General features: G+C 35.8%; 1 pseudogene; it reads right to left on the bottom strand.

Annotated features, from left to right (window-relative positions):
* Positions 1-825: 825 nt before the first annotated feature.
* LOC125101591 (tigger transposable element-derived protein 1-like) lies at positions 826-2,534 on the bottom strand (annotated as a pseudogene).
* Positions 2,535-19,546: the final 17,012 nt, after the last annotated feature.

Genomic DNA, 19,546 nt, shown 5'->3' on the forward strand with positions numbered 1-19,546 from the left:
TTCAATAACCTGAGAATGTTGTCGAAAAGAAGGATTTGATAGCAAGTCTAGGTTCTAAGACTCTAACTAACCTCTTTCACAAATAGGTGGAGAATTTAAAATGCCAAAAGAAAAAAAAATCCTAGAAACCTTTTCAAAGTGAAACCTTTTCAAAGTGTATTTGGGAGTTGCATAATCCTTTCTTTAAAATGTCGTTATGGCTAGGGATTTAGTTAGATTATTAGCAACATTATTTAATTTACCGGGCTGATTTTTAATATGAAGGAATTCTAAAATCTCACCCACATGATTTTAGTATATTAACACAAATATCTCAAAACTTTATCTTAATAAAAGTGAAAGGGATTAAAGAATTTTGAATTCTGAAAAACATCAAAAGTGCTTGATTTTATTCTTCACATAGTAGAGTCTCTCTAATCGGAAGTGTACATATTTATGAATTTTAGATTCTTCTAATTTACTAAAATTTTATCACTGTGAAATACACCTTTTACTTTCTGGTTATACTCTGTGTCCTGAAGTTAATATATTAATATAGCTACTACAACTATTCTGTATTGACTGTTTTCTTGGGACATCTATTTTCCATGTACTTACTTTCAACTGATTTGTTTCTTAATACAGACATAACTCAGAGATATCAGGAGTTCAGTTCCAGAGCACAATAAAGTGAATATCACAGTAAAACAAAACACAAGAATTTTTTGGTCTCTCAGTACATAAAAAGTTATATTTTGCTGCAGTCTATTAAGTGTATAATAGCATTATGTCTAAAAAAATTTATATTCCTAGTTAAAATACTTTATGACTAAAAGATGCTGATCATCATCTGCTTGCAGAGGGTGTTGCCTGGGAGTTTGATGGCTGCTGAGTGATCACAGTGGTGGTTGCTGAAAGTGGGGGTAGCTGTGGCAACTTCTTAAAATAAGACAACAATGAAGCTTGCCGCATCATTTGACTCTTCCTCTGATGGCTTTTCTGTAGTATGCAATGCTGTTTGATGGCATTTTAGCCATAGTAGAAGTTTTTTCAAAATTGGAGTCAGTCATCTCAAACTCTGCTGCTGCTTTATGAATTAAGTTTAGGTAACGGTCTAAATCCTTCGTTGTCATTTCAACAATCTTTGCAGCATCTTTGCTAGAAGTAGTTTCTATCTCAAGAATCCATTTTCTGTGCTCATCCATAAGAAGCAACTCCTCATTCATTCAAGTTTTATCACAAGATTGCAGCAACTCAGTCCCATCTTCAGGCTCCACTTCTGTTCTCCTGCTGTGTCACCATTTCTACAGTTACTTCCTCCACTGAAGTCTTAAACTCCTCAAAGTCCTCCATGAGGCTTGGATTCAACTTCTTCCAAAGTCCTGTTAATGTTGATATTTTGACTTCTTTGCATGAGTCACAGATGTTCCTAATGGCATCTAGAATGGTGAATCCTGTCCAGGTTTTCAATGTACTTTTCCCAGATCCATCAGAGGAATCACTGTCTATGGCAGCTGGAGCTTTATAAAATATATTTTGTATATAATAAGACTTGGAAGTTGAAATTGCTCCTTGATCTAATGGCTGCAGAGTGGATGTTGTGTTAGCAAGCATGAAAACAACATTAATCTGGTTGGGCATCTCCATCAGTGCTCTTGGGTAACCAGGTGCATTCTCCATGAGCAGTCATATTTTAAAAGAAATCTTTTTTTTCTGAGCAGTAGGTCTCAACAGTGGGCTTAAATATTCAATAAACCATGTTACAAACAGATGTGCTGTCATCTGGGCTTTATTGTTTCATTTATGGAGCACAGGCAGAATAGATTCAGCATACTTCCCAAGGGCCCTAGGATTTTCAGAATGGTAAATGAGCACTGACTTCAACTTTGAAGTCATCAGTTGCATTAGCCCCTAATGAGACAGTCAGCTTCTCCTCAGAAGGTCTGAAGCCAGGCTTTGACTTCTCTCTAGCTATAAAAGTCCTAGATGGCATCTACATTTCATCTACATTGAAAATCCGTCGTTTGGCGCAGGCGCCGGCACTAATTCTCTCAGCGAGGTCTTCCAGATGACTTCCTGCAGCTTCTACCTCAGCACCAGCTGCTTCACCTTGTAATTTAATTGTATGGTGATGTCCTCTTTCCCTCAACCTCATGAACCAACCTCTGCCAGCTTCAAATTTTTCTTCAGCTTCCTCATCTCTCTCAGCCTTCACAGAATTGAAGAGAATTATAGCCTTGCTCTGGTTTAGACTTTGGCTTAAGGGAATGCCGTGACTGGTTTGATCTTCTATTCAGACCACTACAGCGTTTTCCATACTAGCAATGCATTTATTTCACTTTCTTATCATTCATGTGTTCCCTGGAGTAGCACTTTTAATTTCCTTTAAAACTTTTCCTTTGCATTCAGAACTTAACTAACTGATATAAGAGACCTAACTTTTGGCCTGTCTTGGCTTTCAACATGCCTTCCTCACCAAACTTAATCATTTCTAACATTAAATTGAAAGTGAGAGACATGAAGCTCTTCCTTTCACTTGAATACTTAGAGACCATTGCGGGGTTATTGATTGGCCTAATTTCAAAATTGTTTTGTCTCAGGAAATAGGGAGACCTGAGGAGAGGGAGAGAAATGGGAGAATGACCACCTGGTGGAGCAATCAGAACACACATCTGTATTAGGCCCACTGTCTTCTATGGGCACAGGTCATGGCACCCAAAATAATTATCATAGTAAATCAAAGATCACTGATTACAGTGATATATAACAATAGCGGAAAAGTTTGAAATATTGTGAGAATTACCAAAATGGGACACAGAAGCATGAAGTGAGCAAGGGTTAATTGAAAAATGGCACTGATAGACTTGCTCAAGGCAGGGTTGCCATAAACTTTCATTTCCTGCAAAGCACAATAAAGCAAGGCACAATAAAATGAAATATGCCTTTATTTAATGTAAGTTCTGAAGGCAGCAGAGTTGGGTTTCATGTTTGTTTGTTTAAATCCATTTTTGTAATCTGTGGATTTTAACTGGAGCCCTTAGTCAATTAGCACTTAAGTATTGATTTGATTGTACGTAGGTCTACAATTTTACTATTTGTTTTTTGTCTTCTCTATTTTTCTTTTTGTTGCTCTGGGTGTTATTTTGCTCTTTTTCATTTTTTCCTCCATTTAGAATTATTGAATGTGTATCCAAAGTTTGTTTTAACTTATCTATTGTTTTCACCTATGCCACTTCACATTTTTTTAGTATCAGCTGTGGGAATGTTTATCCTTAAAATCTCACAGTATACATAGAGTTAATATTGTACCACTTCAGATTAAACATAGAAATCTCACTACTGTATAGGTCCATTTTTTTTTTAATTTTTTTTTTTTTTTTTTTTTTTTTTATGTGACAGAGAGAGAGAGATCACAAGTGGGCAGACAGGCAGGCAGAGGGGAAAGCAGGCTCCCGGCTGAGCAGAGAGCCCGATGTGGGGCTCGATCCCAGGACCCTGAGATCATGACCTGAGCTGAAGGCAGTGGCTTAACCCACTGAGCCACCCAGGCGCGCCCCTGTATAGGTCCATTTGACCCACTTCTTATCCTATGGAGAGTTACATAAGAGTTATCATATTAGAGTTACATAAGTGACACACCTCACAAAACAATATTATAATTTTAAACAGTTAAATTTATTTAATTAATTTAAAAGGAATAATAGTCTTTTAAATTTACCCACACATATATTATTTTTAATGTTCTTCAGATTTTCTTAAAGATTTGAGTTTCCACCTGGTAATATATTCTTTTTGTCTACTTAGCCTTTGTCGTAGTACGTGTCTCCTGGTGAAAATTGTACACATTTTTAAAACCTGAAAATGCTTATTTTTCTTCATTCTTAAAAGTTGGGTTTTATGGGATATAGAATTCTGTGTTGACAATTTTTGTCAGCAGTTTAAAGATGTCTTCTGCCCTCAGTTTTCATAAGCTAAAATATATTCAAAGATGTTTCTAAGAGATCCAGTTAGATAATGGCTAACATTCTAGGGTACTCTATTTTACCAGAAAATTCCCATTTTTAAATTTATTTAATTTATTTATTTGACAGACAGAGATCACAAGTAGGCAGAGAGATAGGCAGAGAGAGAGAGAGGGAGAAACAGGCTCCCCACTGAGCAAAGAACCCCATGTGGGGCTCAATCCCAGGACCCCGGGATCATGACCTGAGCCAAAGGCAGAGGATTTAACCCACTGAGCCACCCAGGCACCCCAGAAATTTCCCATCTTTAACAGAAGTTTTTGAATATAAGACATTCTTAAGACAAAGAAGTAGAAATAATATTTTAAGATATCATTAGTTTAAACAATAATCCGGGGCGCCTGGGTGGTTCAGTGGGCTAAAGCCTCTGCCTTCGGCTCGGGTCGTGATCTCAGGGTCCTGGGATCAAGTCCCACATCGGGAATCTCTGCTCAGCAGGGAGCCTGCTTCCTCCTCTCTCTGCCTTCCTCTCTGCCTACTTCTGATCTGTCTCTGTCAAAGAAATAAATAAAATCTTTAAAAAAAAAAAAGAAAGTTTAAACAATAATCCAAAAACTCAGTTTATGACGCATCACTTTAGCAATTAATATTTGCCCATCTTAAAAATAAATCATCCTTGGGGCACCTGGCTGGCTCAGTCAGTACAGCATCTGACTCTTGATCTTAGGGTTGTGAGTTTGAGTCCCATCTTGAGGATTAGAGATTACTTTAAAAAGGGCTTAAACATATAAAGGGAAATGAATAATGAATAATTAAAGAATGAATGAATGAATAAATAAATAAAGCAAACACCTGTTGACTCCCACCCTTTTAAAAAAGTCATTCTGAATCTTTTTTTCTTTTTGCCTTACCCAAACAGAGTGACTTTGCCTTTTTCTTTTCTCTCTCTCTCTCTTTTTTTAAAAGATTTTATTTATTTATTTGACAGAGAGAGAGACTACAAGTAGGCAGAGAGGCACGCAGAGGGAGGCGGGGAAGCAGTCTCCTTGAGGAGCAGAGAGCCTGACGCAGGGCTTGATCCCAGGACCCTGAGATCATGACCCGAGTTGAAGGCAGAGGCTTAACCCACTGAGCCATCCAGGCGCCCCTCTTTGCCTTTTTCTAAAAGATAAAATTAATCAAAATAGCATCTAATAAGTTTAATGCCTTTCCAAGCTGCAAATCCTTTTTCCCTCCACTTGTCATCTTCTACTTTTTCTATACTTCTCTTTTGGTGATGGTAATTTTCGTTTAAAATCAAAACCTTTTTTCATTTGTCTTAACTTTCTATTAGTCTATCTGAGTCACCTGAATGCAAGATTCATGTCTGATTCATCTGTACCTCCCTGTGTCTACCCAAACACTTAAAATTTCTGTGACTATGGAGTATTCAGTAAATACTTTTTATGTGCAAGATTGCTTAAAACTCCTTTTATGATTTTTATTTCCCTATGAAGAAAGATAAAGTTGTTAGCCTGTTTTTACTGACGAATTGCTGAAAGTCATTAAGATCTTTTCTTGGTAAAAGACGAAAGTAAGATTTGTGTTGAAAGTGTTTAAATTTTGATAGTGTATATCTTTGGGCATCAATGTATATTTGTGAAAAAGTGTATCAGAGTACATTTGGGGTAATTTCATGATACTTGGTCATAAAAATAGTCTAATTTTAGTGCATTATTCACTTGATTTCAAAACAAAATCTAGCAGTTGAGCTTTTTAACTCTTGCTAATAGAAGTAGGTCTTTCAAAGAAATAGAATAATGAAAACTATACTAACATTTCTGATGTAATAAAATTGGGTTTTGAATCAGTGAGGTTCAGGTGTGTAATTGAAAGATGAACAGGAGCAGAAGTGGAGAAGCTGAGCACTTTGAAGTCCTGAGGTTAAGGGGAGATCTTCTGTGCATACTTTCTTGAGGTCCAAGCCACCCTCTTAGTATCCATTGCATGACCGGCTCTCTTCTTAAGCCTTCTTAAGAGACTTAGAGATGATCCAGGAGCAAACTGTCAAGTCCAGAAGGAGCTATTAATACCACACAGACATCCATCTTCAGTGAGTAAAGACTTACCATCAGAATCTTCTGTGCTATGATAGAGTCAGTGAGAATTTGGGGCCATTTGTACGTTTTGTAAGTGACTTGTCTGAAGTTCTCAGACTATTGACGGCACTGGAGAAATGAACTAGGTTGTTTTTGTTTTACCTGGCTAACATAGAAGCCATCTGTAATATTAAAATAAATGGATGAACCAATAACTATAACTTTCTTTTCTTTTTTTTAAAAATGATTTTATTTATTTATTTGACAGAGAGAGAGATCACAGGTAGGCAGAGAGGCAGGCAGAGAGAGAGAGGGGGAAGCAGGTTCCCTGCTGAGCAGAGACCCTGATGCAGGGATGGATCCCAGGACCCTAAGATCATGACCTGAGCCGCAGGCAGAGGCTTAACCCACTGAGCTACCCAGGCACCCTAATAACTGTAATTTTCAACATTAAAAATATACTATAATTTACTTAGAGATTACTTAAGAAGCTGTGTAATTTAGGATGTTTTAGACTACAAGATAAAGAAACCTGGAATATAATAGTGTTTCTTATCCATAACACAGAGAAGTAAGTCTAGAGGTAGGACAGGATCCTGGCCTGATACCATCAGGGCCCTGATTCCATTTCTCTGCCACTCAGTATTTCTTTCCTTTGGTCTTGATTTAGGCTTTGTCTTGGTCAGAAGATGGCTGTCAGCACCCACTGAGCATGTATCCTGTTCACTGATGGTAAGAAATGGAAACTCTCTTCTAAATACAGAATAAGTCCTCATCTTGAGTCTGATCCCTATATTCTCTCCAAACCAATAACAATCTCTAGGAGAATGCTACATACCATTGGCTTGAGTCTGGCTTTCTGAAAAAAACATTGTCAAAGATTCGTGATTGACTTGGCATAATCAAAACACAGGTTAATTTTTTTTTTTTTAAGAGAGGAAGGAAGGAATGATGTTTGCAAGATCACCTTAGGATTTATGTAAAGGATATACTGCTATTGGTAACATAATAAGTGTAGAAGCAGAGATATAAAAGACAAAACCAAAACAAATAAAGCACTGTATATTCTATTTTTATGTATTGAAATACCACTTAATTCCGTGTTACTAACTGCATTTTCCCATCAAAATAAATTCAGTTATTCAAATGAACAAAAATATGTTTAAAGAACAAATGCCATTTTAAAAGCGCCTTCGGAATTAATCACTTTGCTTTTTTAAAATATGTGAGAAAACACCCAAGAACACAGCAAGATAATCTTGCTATCTTCAAAAAAGCCTAAAAGTTTCACAATCCTTGTTCTGAAAGTTTTCCTGTGGTTACTCTTTTACAATTTATAATGCATATCTCCAGATTTATACAATGTGCAATAAAAAAGATAGAATAATAGGTCAAATGTATAAGTTATGTAAGGAAGTTGAAATATTTCAAATGATTTTTTTTAATGGGGCTACTCTAGGTGGCTTATTTTGGGGACTCTTAAATCATAATAGAACTTCCTCAGGGATGGAAAAATATCTTTTGAAATTTTTCATAATTAGCAGAGGGTCTGACACTCTGAATGACTATTTATGACTAAAACAGTATAAAATGCTTAACCCAAATTGGCTCTCGTGTCCAAAATTTTTGTGTATTACAGGTCAAAATTTGTGCCTTGAACCATTAGGTGTAAATCTAATGCAATACATTTAACCAGTCTTAATTCTCTCTTAGACGTTGCTACTGATTTGCCTAAACCTTTTAGCAGAATGGGCCTCAACTCTTGGCTGCTGCATTTCTCCCACGATGCACAAATCCACCTGGCAGCTCAGGGGAGCTAATGGGTAAGGTCAACCTTAGAAAAAGTGTAGGTAAAAAGAAATTTTCTTCAAAGTAAAAGTGGCTTGATTTGGTGCTTAATTCTTTCATAGGCTAGGAATTTTGCTCTCTCTAAATTCCAAACCACAATCTATGGTCATGACTTACAGTAATTAGAAAGCTGGAGGCAGAAATAGAATCATGAAAGGGAAGGGATACCTCATTTTATCATTACTCAACATTCATCTGATTTCTGCTTAGAAATTTAATAAGCACCAAATCTGTGGAAATGATTCTACAACAATTCTCACTTCTTAATCTGCCTCTAAAGCTACTGTAACTCCTACTTCTCAAAAGGAAATCAGTTGAATAGAAATAGATAACAAATAATAGGCAACCTGAAAAGGTATCTCTTTTCAGGATCACAAAAACTTTTTAGAAAGATACTAATCAAGTTTACCCATAAACATGTCAGAAAAATTAGGTAACCCAAATGTCAAGGAACTTTGAAACTGAACTACAGTAGTTAAAATTAAATCAATGGCTATTGTTTCATTTATAGAAACTTAAATCATTATGGAATTAAAGTTGGCAACACTTTATTTTTTACTGAGAGCTCCATAGAAAATATTAGAAAAACATGGAATGTGTGGAAGATGAATAACAAAGGAAACCAGCTAAATTTATCTGGCTTAATGTCAATAAAATATATTATCCTCATTAATATTTATGACATTTTATAGTAGTAAAAATAAGTTCTGTCAACTCTCAGTAGACAGCCAGAATCTTTAAACCAATTTAATCAATTTTAACCAGATTGTATACACAAAGTATTTGTTAAACGAATACAACTAAATTAAATATAATTTTGATCATTGAAAATAAAACGGTAAACATTTTCATTCTTTGGGGGAAAACATTCTCCAATATATAGCCATTAACTACTGTATCAGTCTTTTTTATTACTTCAAGGAAGAGTTTATCAAATCTCCTATGAAGATTTGTCTTTTTGGTTTATAAATTGGTAAGACAAAGAATCTGATTCTTTCATACAGAAAGTTAAAACCTAAATCAAACCCAACAGCAAACAAACTAAGATCCTTATAGAATAATTTGTAAGTCTCTCTCATGAAACATTAAAAAGAAGGTGGTATAGTCAATAGGTTTTTCCACATTACTATTTAAGTGAGAATGACTATATACATGTATATTTAAGATATAACAAATTTTGACATAAACAATATATTAATGTAGTTTTAGTAATATATTAAATATATGCTTAACATAGATTTAAAAACTGTTCTTCATAGTGAACAATTATTATATTCCTTTTCCATGTCTCAGAGATTTGCAACCAGATTATGAAGTAAATGAGCAAATGAATGATAATCCAGTAGTAATATACACAAGAAGCTACACTGAACACAGATATTTTTGAAAGTACTAATGTGGAAAACTAAGAATCTGTTTCTAAATGTGTAACTGCTATTTTTTGTGATATAAAACAGGCATAAATATTTAGAATTTGTGCTTTCAAAACAGACTTGTACCCAATATTGTTTCTGGTTGAAATTATATTTAGGATTGATTGCATTGGAAAATAACTGTATATGTTTTCTTAAATAAGGCTTCTTCCACTTTCTTTTTTTCTTCAAAGCAAGTGCAATGCTAACTCTGTTTCACTGTATTAAGTATGGAGTATTTAATATACCTAGATGAATAAGAATTTATTCACAGCTTCTGGGAGTATTGATGAGTTTATACTAAAAAAAGAAAATAATGTCATGACTAATTACAAAAAGAGCCAGGAAAGGGGGGCAAAACATATCTGTTTCAGCAGACAGTTAGCAAAAAGAATGCTGTGTGTTCTCCACTGACCTTTGGAGTTCTTCAGCTCCAGTACTGGGCAACATTAATAATGTCTTTGTGAAGAGAATGGCGGTAGCTGAGTGGACAAATCAATAACTCAGGGTGAGTCTATACACAACTGTAGAGCTAAAAAGACCCGAACAGTCGATTCTTTCATTCTTCACTAGAATCCACACTGGCTTAAAATAAGGATAAACATGAAAGCACCAACCTCAACAACTATTAGGACATTTTTACAAGTGTCTCTCTACTTCCATACCAATGCAGAAACATAGAGACCTCAAAGACCTCAGAGTATACAAAATATCAGAGAATATAGCTTAACTCTAAGAGGGCATAAAGGAATTGACTTCTAACCAAACTGAATTGAATGATTGACATATTTACCAGAATTGATTCTCTGCCAACTCCTTTGAACTTACTGAAAGAGTATATCAGAATGGAAAATCTGATTTAATTTGAAAACTGGTCTTGGGTTTTATTGGTAAAATTACATGATACAAATCGTTTTGGAGCTAATGTGATGATCACGTTAAAAAAAAAAGAGTGTATTTAAAAACGGTATATGGATGGTATTCTTAAACGTAAGTTGAACCTAACGTATTATATTATTGACAAACTTAGACTTTTGTATCTCCCTGAAAACCATGCTGTGCTTTAATTCTACCAGTTGCATCATCACAAAAGTGAAGAAAAGCTACATTATAAGGTTTAGCTATTCATTCAATAAATATTTATGGATCATATATACAGACGGCCTGCCATGGGCCTATGTACATCTTGCAAAGGTTTACAATCTCATGGGGAAACATCATACACGGCTAAGTCTAAAGTCATGACTTCCGGGGATAATATTTGAAATTACTAAGAGGAAATTTTCTTCTATATAAACTTCCTAGTAGATTCAAGATTTTCTTTAGATCCAGTGGCCTTCATTTCCTCAGGGAACCTATTCTCTGTGGCTTGCAGGTGAAGACAGTGGACTCACTGGCGAGGACCTAGGAAACATCTTAACTCTGCTCAGATTCCCCTTGAGGTTCTCTCAAAATCTTTTCCTTCCTTGCTTGGAAAAGGCCTTGATCATCTTTGCCTGTACAAAGAAATTGTGTTATGTTGTATGCTGCATTCTGCCAGACTCTGATGAACTTTTCTAGATCCTTACCTTGTCCTCCATATTTGGCCTCAGATTCTAAAGCTAATTTCTTTTGAAACTCAAAAATCGTAACAACGTTTTTTTCTCTCCAACTTTAGCAGATTGCAAATATAAAATGGTTCAGCTTTAGACTCTTGTATATGCTCTGACTAAAGAAATTCATTCATCCTTTCAATATTTTAAGCTGGTATTATGCTATTGCCGGGGTCAGAAAATGAGGAAGAGCCTTTGGGTCCCTAAGAAAATGGAAAATGGAGAAGTTGGACTTGAGGTTAAAATATCTAAATATTATCTGATTCTATAAAAAACAATCATTACATTTCTGCAAATTCTGACTAAAATAGATATAACTTGCTGTTAGGAGACCCTGAGACTTTGTGGGCTTATCTTTACACAGTTTACTGAGGAGAAACTTTAAAAGGAGAGCAAGTGAGTAATCATTCAATGGTTGGTTGAAAGGGCAATACTTTTGAATTTTATTAGTTATGGTCACCACTTGAAAAAATTGCTTCACATGTTTCTAGTTATCAGCGACACATAGAGGATGTGACCTGAAGTAGGCTCTGGAAGAACATGCAGGTGTGGACATAAACCAAAGAAAATGGTAATAATATACATTAAAGTGATGTCTTATAGTAGAATATAAGTATTTCCTTGAATTTTGGTTCTGGATGCAAATGCAGAACCCCATCAATTTAGAGGTCTTCCTTGAGAGCTGAGGAGGCTGGGGCCCCAAAGGGCTGGCTGACAGAGGCCAAGAAACACAGATGTGTCTATATTAAACATAAAGCTGGGTTTCCCGACTTTCTTTCCTTTGCCAGGGAAACATCTAGCCTTGGATGGAGAAGCTAGGGAATAAATAATAAGTTGATCATACTCTTTCTTTCTCCGATTTGTTGTGGAGCTCCCCATTGATTAACTATAACCAGAAGCCAGAGGGGCAAGGAAGCCCTTTTCCTGTACAATGGTAAATGCTATACAGGTGAGAGACAGAACAGGTTGATAAGGGTGAAGAATGAATCTGGAGGGGAACTAGAGATAGCCAGCATGCCAGATTTTTGTGGGTCTTTTTCCCTTTAAGCTTTTATTATATTAATTAAAAATAGTTTAGGGGCGCCCGGGTGGCTCAGTGGGTTAAGCCGCTGCCTTCGGCTCAGGTCATGGTCCCAGGTCCTGGGTTCGAGCCCCACAACGGGCTTTCTGCTCGGCGGGGAGCCTGCTTCCTCCTCTCTCTCTGCCTGCCTCTCTGCCTACTTGTGATCTCTCTGTCAAATAAATAAAAATTAAAAAAATCTTTAAAAAAAAAGTTTATATTCTGTTCACTAGTCTCTTTTTCGCTTATATCGTTTTTTAAGATACAGAGCGAACGGTACATTTTTCTTTAGAAAACCTGGCCCACCTATGTTTGCCCACCACTCTTACTTAGTTTAAATGGTATATGACAAAATTACAAATAATTTTGAGATACGGTGTCATCAGTGAAGTAAAGAATTAAAAGTCATACTCACCATGCTGATTATGAATCAGAGTTCATTTACTCTTGTGTTTTAAAGGAATTCTAAAAGTGAGGAATTTGTTTCTATATTCTGCAATGCTTGTGCTATCTATAAGGGTTTTTTTCCTCCTAAAAAGTGTTTTTTGCTCCAAAAAGTAACTCTGCCACATCACACACACACACACACACACACACATCAAATGCCAAATATATAGGCAAAAGGAAAATCATTCCTGACCCATGTAGGTGAATGGTTTGCATCCTGAATATAATGTTTCATTACCCATATCATTGTCCTAGCTTGAAAATATTTATGAGTGGTCATAAAATTAGCAATCCCTTTTCAAATATTCAACTTGCAGCATGCATGCTGTTCACCTGCAGTGGAAAGTATTGCCCTGCTTGACTATTTTATATATCTTATTTTAAAAGTGACTTATTTTTATTGGCTTAAAATTTACCAACTTTAATTTTATTAAAATTTTCACATTTTTAGCAATTTCATATTATGAAAAATTTAAGTTGAGAGCTTAACCAGTATCCTTCAAAATAGTTTCCCAGACAAATATATTTTCATGCTTAACCCTTTCAGACAACTAAACATAATAGATATGCACCTTGTACAGAGAAAATTAGAAAAACTAATTTCTAACTATGGTCTTTTTTTTTTTTTTAAAGATTTTTATTTGTTTATTTGACAGAGATAGAGATCACAAGTAGGCAGAGAGGCAGGCAGAAAGAAAGGGGGAAGCAGGCTCCCTGCTGAGCAGAGAGCCTGATGTGGGGCTGGATCCCAGGACTCCGAGATTTTGACCTGACCTGAAGGCAGAGGTTTAACCCACTGAGCCACCCAGGCGCCCCTAACTATTTTCTTAATAAGAAACTAATTTTACCATTTAGCATCTGTACCTTTTCTGTAGAAGGAAATGTTGCCTTCAATCAAGGTCTTAATGCAGAGATTTACATAATTGACACTATGTCCTAAAAATACAACAGTTCAGAATTCTATTGTAATTGTAATTGTAAATGAAATAGGTTCATTAGCTCATGAAGGTGAAAAGTCTATGTAACAGAGAGGAAAATACAAAACACTGTTGTATTGAATTTTTAAGTACTGTGTTAGACTTGGTCCTTTAGAAATCAAGGCCTTCGGGTGCCTGGGAGGCTCAGAGGGTTAAGCCCCTGCCTTCAGCTCAGGTCATCTCAGGATCCTGGGATCCAGCTGCATCGGGCTCTCTGCTCAGCGGAGAGCCTGGTTCCCCCTCTTTCCCTGCCTGCCTCTCTGCCTACTTGTGATCTCTCTCTCTCAAATAAATAAATAAAATCTTTAGAAATCAAGGCCTGGGAGCACCTGGAGGGCTCAGTTGGTTAAGCATCTGACTTTTGATTTGGGCTGGGATCACGATCTCAGGGTCGTGAGATCAGACACATGAGTTCCTTGGTCAACAGGGAGTCTACTTATCCTCCCTCTGCTCCTCCCATGGCTTGTGCTCTTTCTCTTTTTCTTTGTCTAAAATGAATTTTTTAAAAAATCTGTAAAAGGAAATCGAGGCCTGAGGGCAAACATTAAAGTGCTGCCACTTTCTTTGGGAAGTGCAAACCCAGAGTGCCCGGGATGAAGAAAAAAGAAAACAAGGCAAACAAAGATGTGAAACTGGCCTCTGGGTCACAATTAGCCAAGTGAAATAAGGCTTTGTTCAGCCAGCAGCAGCATGTTCACATGTGAGACTTTCTCTGGAAGAATTATAAGGAGAAATCAGACCTTAGAGAAGAGGTGGGAAGGAATAAGGAGAGAACTGCGTTTGTTCCTCTTTCATGCCTCATTTCTTTTTTCTTTCTTTTTTTTTTTTTTTAAAGATTTTATTTATTTATTTGACAGAGAGAGATCACAAGTAAGCAGAGCAGCAGGCAGAGAGAGAGAGAGGAAAGCAGGCTCTCTGCTAAGCAGGGAGCCTGATGCGGGGCTCGATCCCAGGACCCTGGAATCATGACCTGAGCTGAAGGCAGCTGCTTAACCAACTGAGCCACCCAGGCGCCCCTCATGCCTCATTTCTCATTGGTCAAAGATCATTTTATGGGATGGAATTTAATTTCTGGGTTTTGTTATCCTTCCACTTGGAAACCACTCAGGAAGCTATGGCCCATGCTCAACAGAGCGACAATCCATTTAAGCAAGAAAATGTCACAAGGGTGAGGAATTCAGTGTTTGTAGGGCAAGGCACATGGGATTTGAACATAGGTGTGGAACTGAAACTTGGGCACCAGCCAGTTAGGTGAGTTTGTCAGAGGGAGGCTTCTTTGGAAAGAAGGAATTAAGGGAAAATATCTGAGAAGGCATACGGTTTGTGCACAGGAAAAATAAATTCAACAAAATAGTTTGAACTTGATAACGGCTTTGAAAAAGGAACCTTTCAAGACAATGAAATAACAAATATTTACTGATAATCGTGTTATATTAGAACTACATCTATACTTGTCTGTCTCACTGGATTGTGAATATTTAGACAGGATGTTTTTTCTGATTTAATTCTATAATCCTTGTATACTTAGACTTTATAATTAGTGGACACAAATATACACACACAAATATAAATATATATTAACATATTTTAGTTGCCAAGGTATTTCAAATACTAGAATTTCAAAAATATTTTAGATTTTGTATTAATCTCTAATGGTGGTAATTTGGAGGGGAATTATTCTGTTTTTTATTTAAAAGTTTAGATAATAATTGTAGGGAAACTTTATTGGAGTGCAGAACACTCACAAGATTAAAAAAAGTTGGAAATTTAAAGCAGTGAATAAAAGAGTACCATACATCATTTCATTTTATAAGTTCTTGGTTGGATACTAGTAAAAACTATGATTTATTTTATTCATTAAAAATGTATTCAATAAAATTCATGAAATACCTTCTCAGTTCTATATCCCTATACTAACATTGAAGATGTCAAGATGAGTAAGACAATATTCCTTCCAGAATCTTAGTCTAATGAAGGAAACAAGCATATAAATAATTTATTATTCATTACAATAACTTTTAAGAGGTCCTTTAATAGATAAATAATGAACAAGGATTCCATAAGCCAGCTTTTTACAGCTGCAAAATTTCTCTGGACTAGTTCCACCTAAAATTATAGCAATGACAAATAGAAAATCAAAATGATTCTGAACATTTACAACACCTCCAACATATATAATGAAGTAAACAGAATGAAAATACTAGAATAAAATCTGGTATACAGCACTGGCATTACATAATTGTAATTTAGTGCACGCAGGCTGCTATCATTTTCTGTAGAATAAATCAAAATTTCCCAACATCTTTAGAAAGACAAATGACTGTATATAAGACTCCCATATAATTTATTGAGGAAAAAATGAGTTTTATTGTAAATATCATGTAATCTGAAGTTTCTCTGAAGATTTTTATCCTATATTTCAATTCTAGTGCCTGAAAACAAGTACATGTAGTTGAATAAGGAGAAAAGAAGAAATGCTAAATTATAGTCTTGATAATACGGATTAAAAAAATTAAAACAATATACTTACACCTTTTCTTATTTCCTGCCACCCCTCACTCACCCCCCCAAGATGTAAGGCAATTTATAAGGACAAATCAAAGACAAAAATAGGAAATGAAAGGTAAAGGGAAAATAGGGCGTTAAAAAATGTAAACAGGTGGGGCACCTGGGTGGCTCAGTGGGTTAAAGCCTCTGCCTTTGGCTCAGATCATGATCCCAAGGTCTTGGGATTGAGCCCCACATTGGGCTCTCTGCTTGGTGGGGAGCCTGCTTCCCCTCTCTCTCTCTGCCTGCCTCTCTGGCTACTTGTGATCTCTGTCTGTCAAATAAATAAATAAAAATCTTTTAAAAAATGTAAACAGTTTAAGTTATTTTTATTAGTTTATGGTATGCTTATCAAGCGGAGGGCACATTAAACAAATATTGGCAGCTGTGTGTGTATGTGTGTGTGTGAAAGAGACAGATGCAGAAAGAGACATTGCAAGTCTTAAAATTTAGAGTTTATTAGATAAAATATCTCTAAACAGAAACATGTTTATGTTGATACTGAAATTCAAGTTATTGCTATAAACCTAGTGACATATTTCATAGGGCACTTTCTTTATATTAGTTGGTAGCATAATACCAAAGCACAAAAACACACAGAAGTAAAAAAGAAAAAAGAAAAAAGAAAGAAAGTAATGGGACTAAGGCATGTGGCTCTCTGATGATCTATCTTATTTCAGGGATAGATTTTAAATTATCTAAAGAAGGAATGAATTGCATATCCTTCCTGCTATATTGCTGGAATAACGAACTGAATATCCATTAACTCCGTTTCTCTCTACTGAGCTTTTGAAAGCTTTCTATTTAGTGACAGTGCTTTTGAAGTTATACTCCTTGACAAGTGCTAGGATACTTGTATTCTTTATAAAGTAAGTGCACAGCTGTGTGTTTTAATAGCTGATAGGGTAAAAATTGAAGAACCAAGTAAAGAAAGGGGAGAGAGTCTACAAATAATGCCATTTCAAGTCTTCATGGAAGTTAAGCAAAAAAACCTAACTGAGATCATATTTCTGTTGGATTTTTGGCTTAATGGATTTTTCAAAGCAGATAAAGAGACAGTTTTATTTTATTTTATTTAAATACAATTTATATGTAATATTGTATAAATTTAGGGTACACAATATATTGATGTGATACACATATATTGCAATATGATTACTACTGTAGTGTTAGCTAATGTGCCATCACACTACATAATTATCATTTCTTTTTTGTGGTGAAAACAAGTAAGAGCTAGTCTCTTAGCAACTTTGGAGTTTATAATAAGGTATTGTTTACTATAATACGTATGCTGTGCTTTAGATGTCCAGAACTTATTTCCCTACTAGTTGCAAGTTTGTTCCTTTATACATCCCCCCAATTCCTCCACCCCTTGGCTCCTGGTCACCATTCTACTCTATGCTCCTATGAGTTTAATATATCCATATATGTGATATCATGCAGTATTTGAAAAGACAGTTATTTTAGTTATAAGAAAAGCCAAGATAAATGCACACACACACACACACACACACACACACATATACACAACATTAGAGAATTTGAGCTTGGAGTTATATAAGTTATTTATGTATACTCTAAGGTAAACAAGTGAAAAATGTATATATGGATGATTAATTGAAGTGACCTGAATAATATGGGGGAGTGCATTTTTTTAGTTTTATTTGCTAATTAAAAAAATCAAATTTAGACATGTTTATTCAAATGGCTTTGCTCATAATAATTAAATTATTTGGTCAATAATTTTATATACACACACACACATATTACTAGTTTCTAATGAAAATTAGATAGCAGAAGCATCTATCTACCATGAATATTCCTAATCCATGATAATATCCCCATTTAATTTCTATAAAACTTGTAAATACATATAATCACATAATAGGCAAAGAACTTGCATTGGACCATCAACATGGTATGAAACAATTAAGAAACAGATTTAAAAATGTGGGTCAATTCCCATCCTTTTTAAAGTGTAATTGTGAGACAGTGCTTTTGAAATACCACACTAAAAAAATCTCACTAATTTTTGTTGTTCTTCAGCACTCTGTTCATTGAAATTAAGGCATTCTTTGTTTTGGGAAAGGGAGATACAGACAGATAAAATGAATGAAGAAGTTATAGGCAACTATGATTTTCAAAAATAATTTTTAATTTCCAGAGAAGAAGAAAAAGTCTTAAAAGTGTAGATTTCTTTTGCAGAAGCCAGAATTTCAAAAGAATAAACATTTGTGGTCCTCTAAGCCAGGATAAAAAGAACACAGAAAGTGACTTAAGGGAAGTTTCCTGGCGTGCAAAGAAGATATTTCCTTTTCAGGCTGCAGGAGAGGAAGTGGGAGAGACAAAACAGAGATAAATAGATTGAGAAGTTATAGGTCTCAGAGATGGCCTGAACCCACTGCCTCCTGGGACTGCAAATTAGACTTTCCTTGTTTCCCAGGGCCCCTGGAAAAAGAGACCGACACACTAGGAGTTAGTTGCTGGACTGAGTGCTGGGGAGTGAGGGGCATCAGTCACTACCAAGGGGATTCTGTAAGACAGGAGCCTCCAAAGCAGAGGCTGGCTGGGGATATGGCCTTGTCTCACAAGGTATAGGTATCACCATAGGTTAAGGAGAACAGAGCTGGAAGGTATGTGGGTTTAAGGGGTTGGCTTAGGCAGGGATGGGTGGAGATGGGGCAGGAGGGGTGCCCTCATTGTACATTATTGCTCTGTGGGAACAGACCATATCTTACACAGATCACAATAACTAAATAGCAAGTGGTATGAGGACAGATATTACTGTCACTGTAAAGCATCAGAACAATTATGTGCTATAATAATCATCTGATTCATGTAGGTCTCTTCCTTATGACATTGACTGGTTGAAATTTTATTGTCGTTTCAGTAGGATCATTGGTAACCACAGGTCTACAGCGAGCTCATGGAGGTTAGGTCATCACCAATCTCTGTCCACAGTGTCCAAGAACAAAAGAAGGTCACTGAGAGCTGTTAACAGTCTTACACATGAGAATTTTTATGGGGCTATACATAATGAAGAAAGAGTGATCTTTAGCAGAGTGCTTGTGAGCAAGACCCATCTATTTGTATTATTTATTGTCTGATGAGATTTGCAATGTACCAAAAGCAAACATTTATTTAGGTTTATATTTTTGCATTTTACCATTTATTACAACTCCCTGTACTTTCCGGTTCTTGAATAAGCAGAACATACAGGATACAGATTTCAAAAGGTGCAAAAGGTATACAGTGAAAAATAATACTTTCACCTTCTTCATTTCCCAGACATATGATTTTTCTCTCCTAAGGTAGCTAACATTACCAGATTCTTACGTCTCTTTCTGCTCTTCAAATCAACCTAATTTAATCTGGTTTCTGGATCCATCACTTCACGGAAAAAATATCTTAAGTCACTAACTCCAATAGATGTTCAAAATCTACCTTATCTAGGAGCTCTCGATAGCAATCTGTGTTGATTCTTGGTCTTCTTGGACTGCTCATCCTTTCTATTTGGAAGATATTTCAAGTCCTAAAAGCTTCGTCTTAGTAAGTCTGTATTCCCTTAGGTAAAATCATCCATATCTGCAGATTCTATTATTATCACATTGTAAGTCATGCTCAGGTCCAGACAACTTTTGGGG

The sequence above is a fragment of the Lutra lutra genome, chromosome 6, assembly GCF_902655055.1.
Source record: "Lutra lutra chromosome 6, mLutLut1.2, whole genome shotgun sequence".
NCBI lineage: Eukaryota > Metazoa > Chordata > Mammalia > Carnivora > Mustelidae > Lutra > Lutra lutra.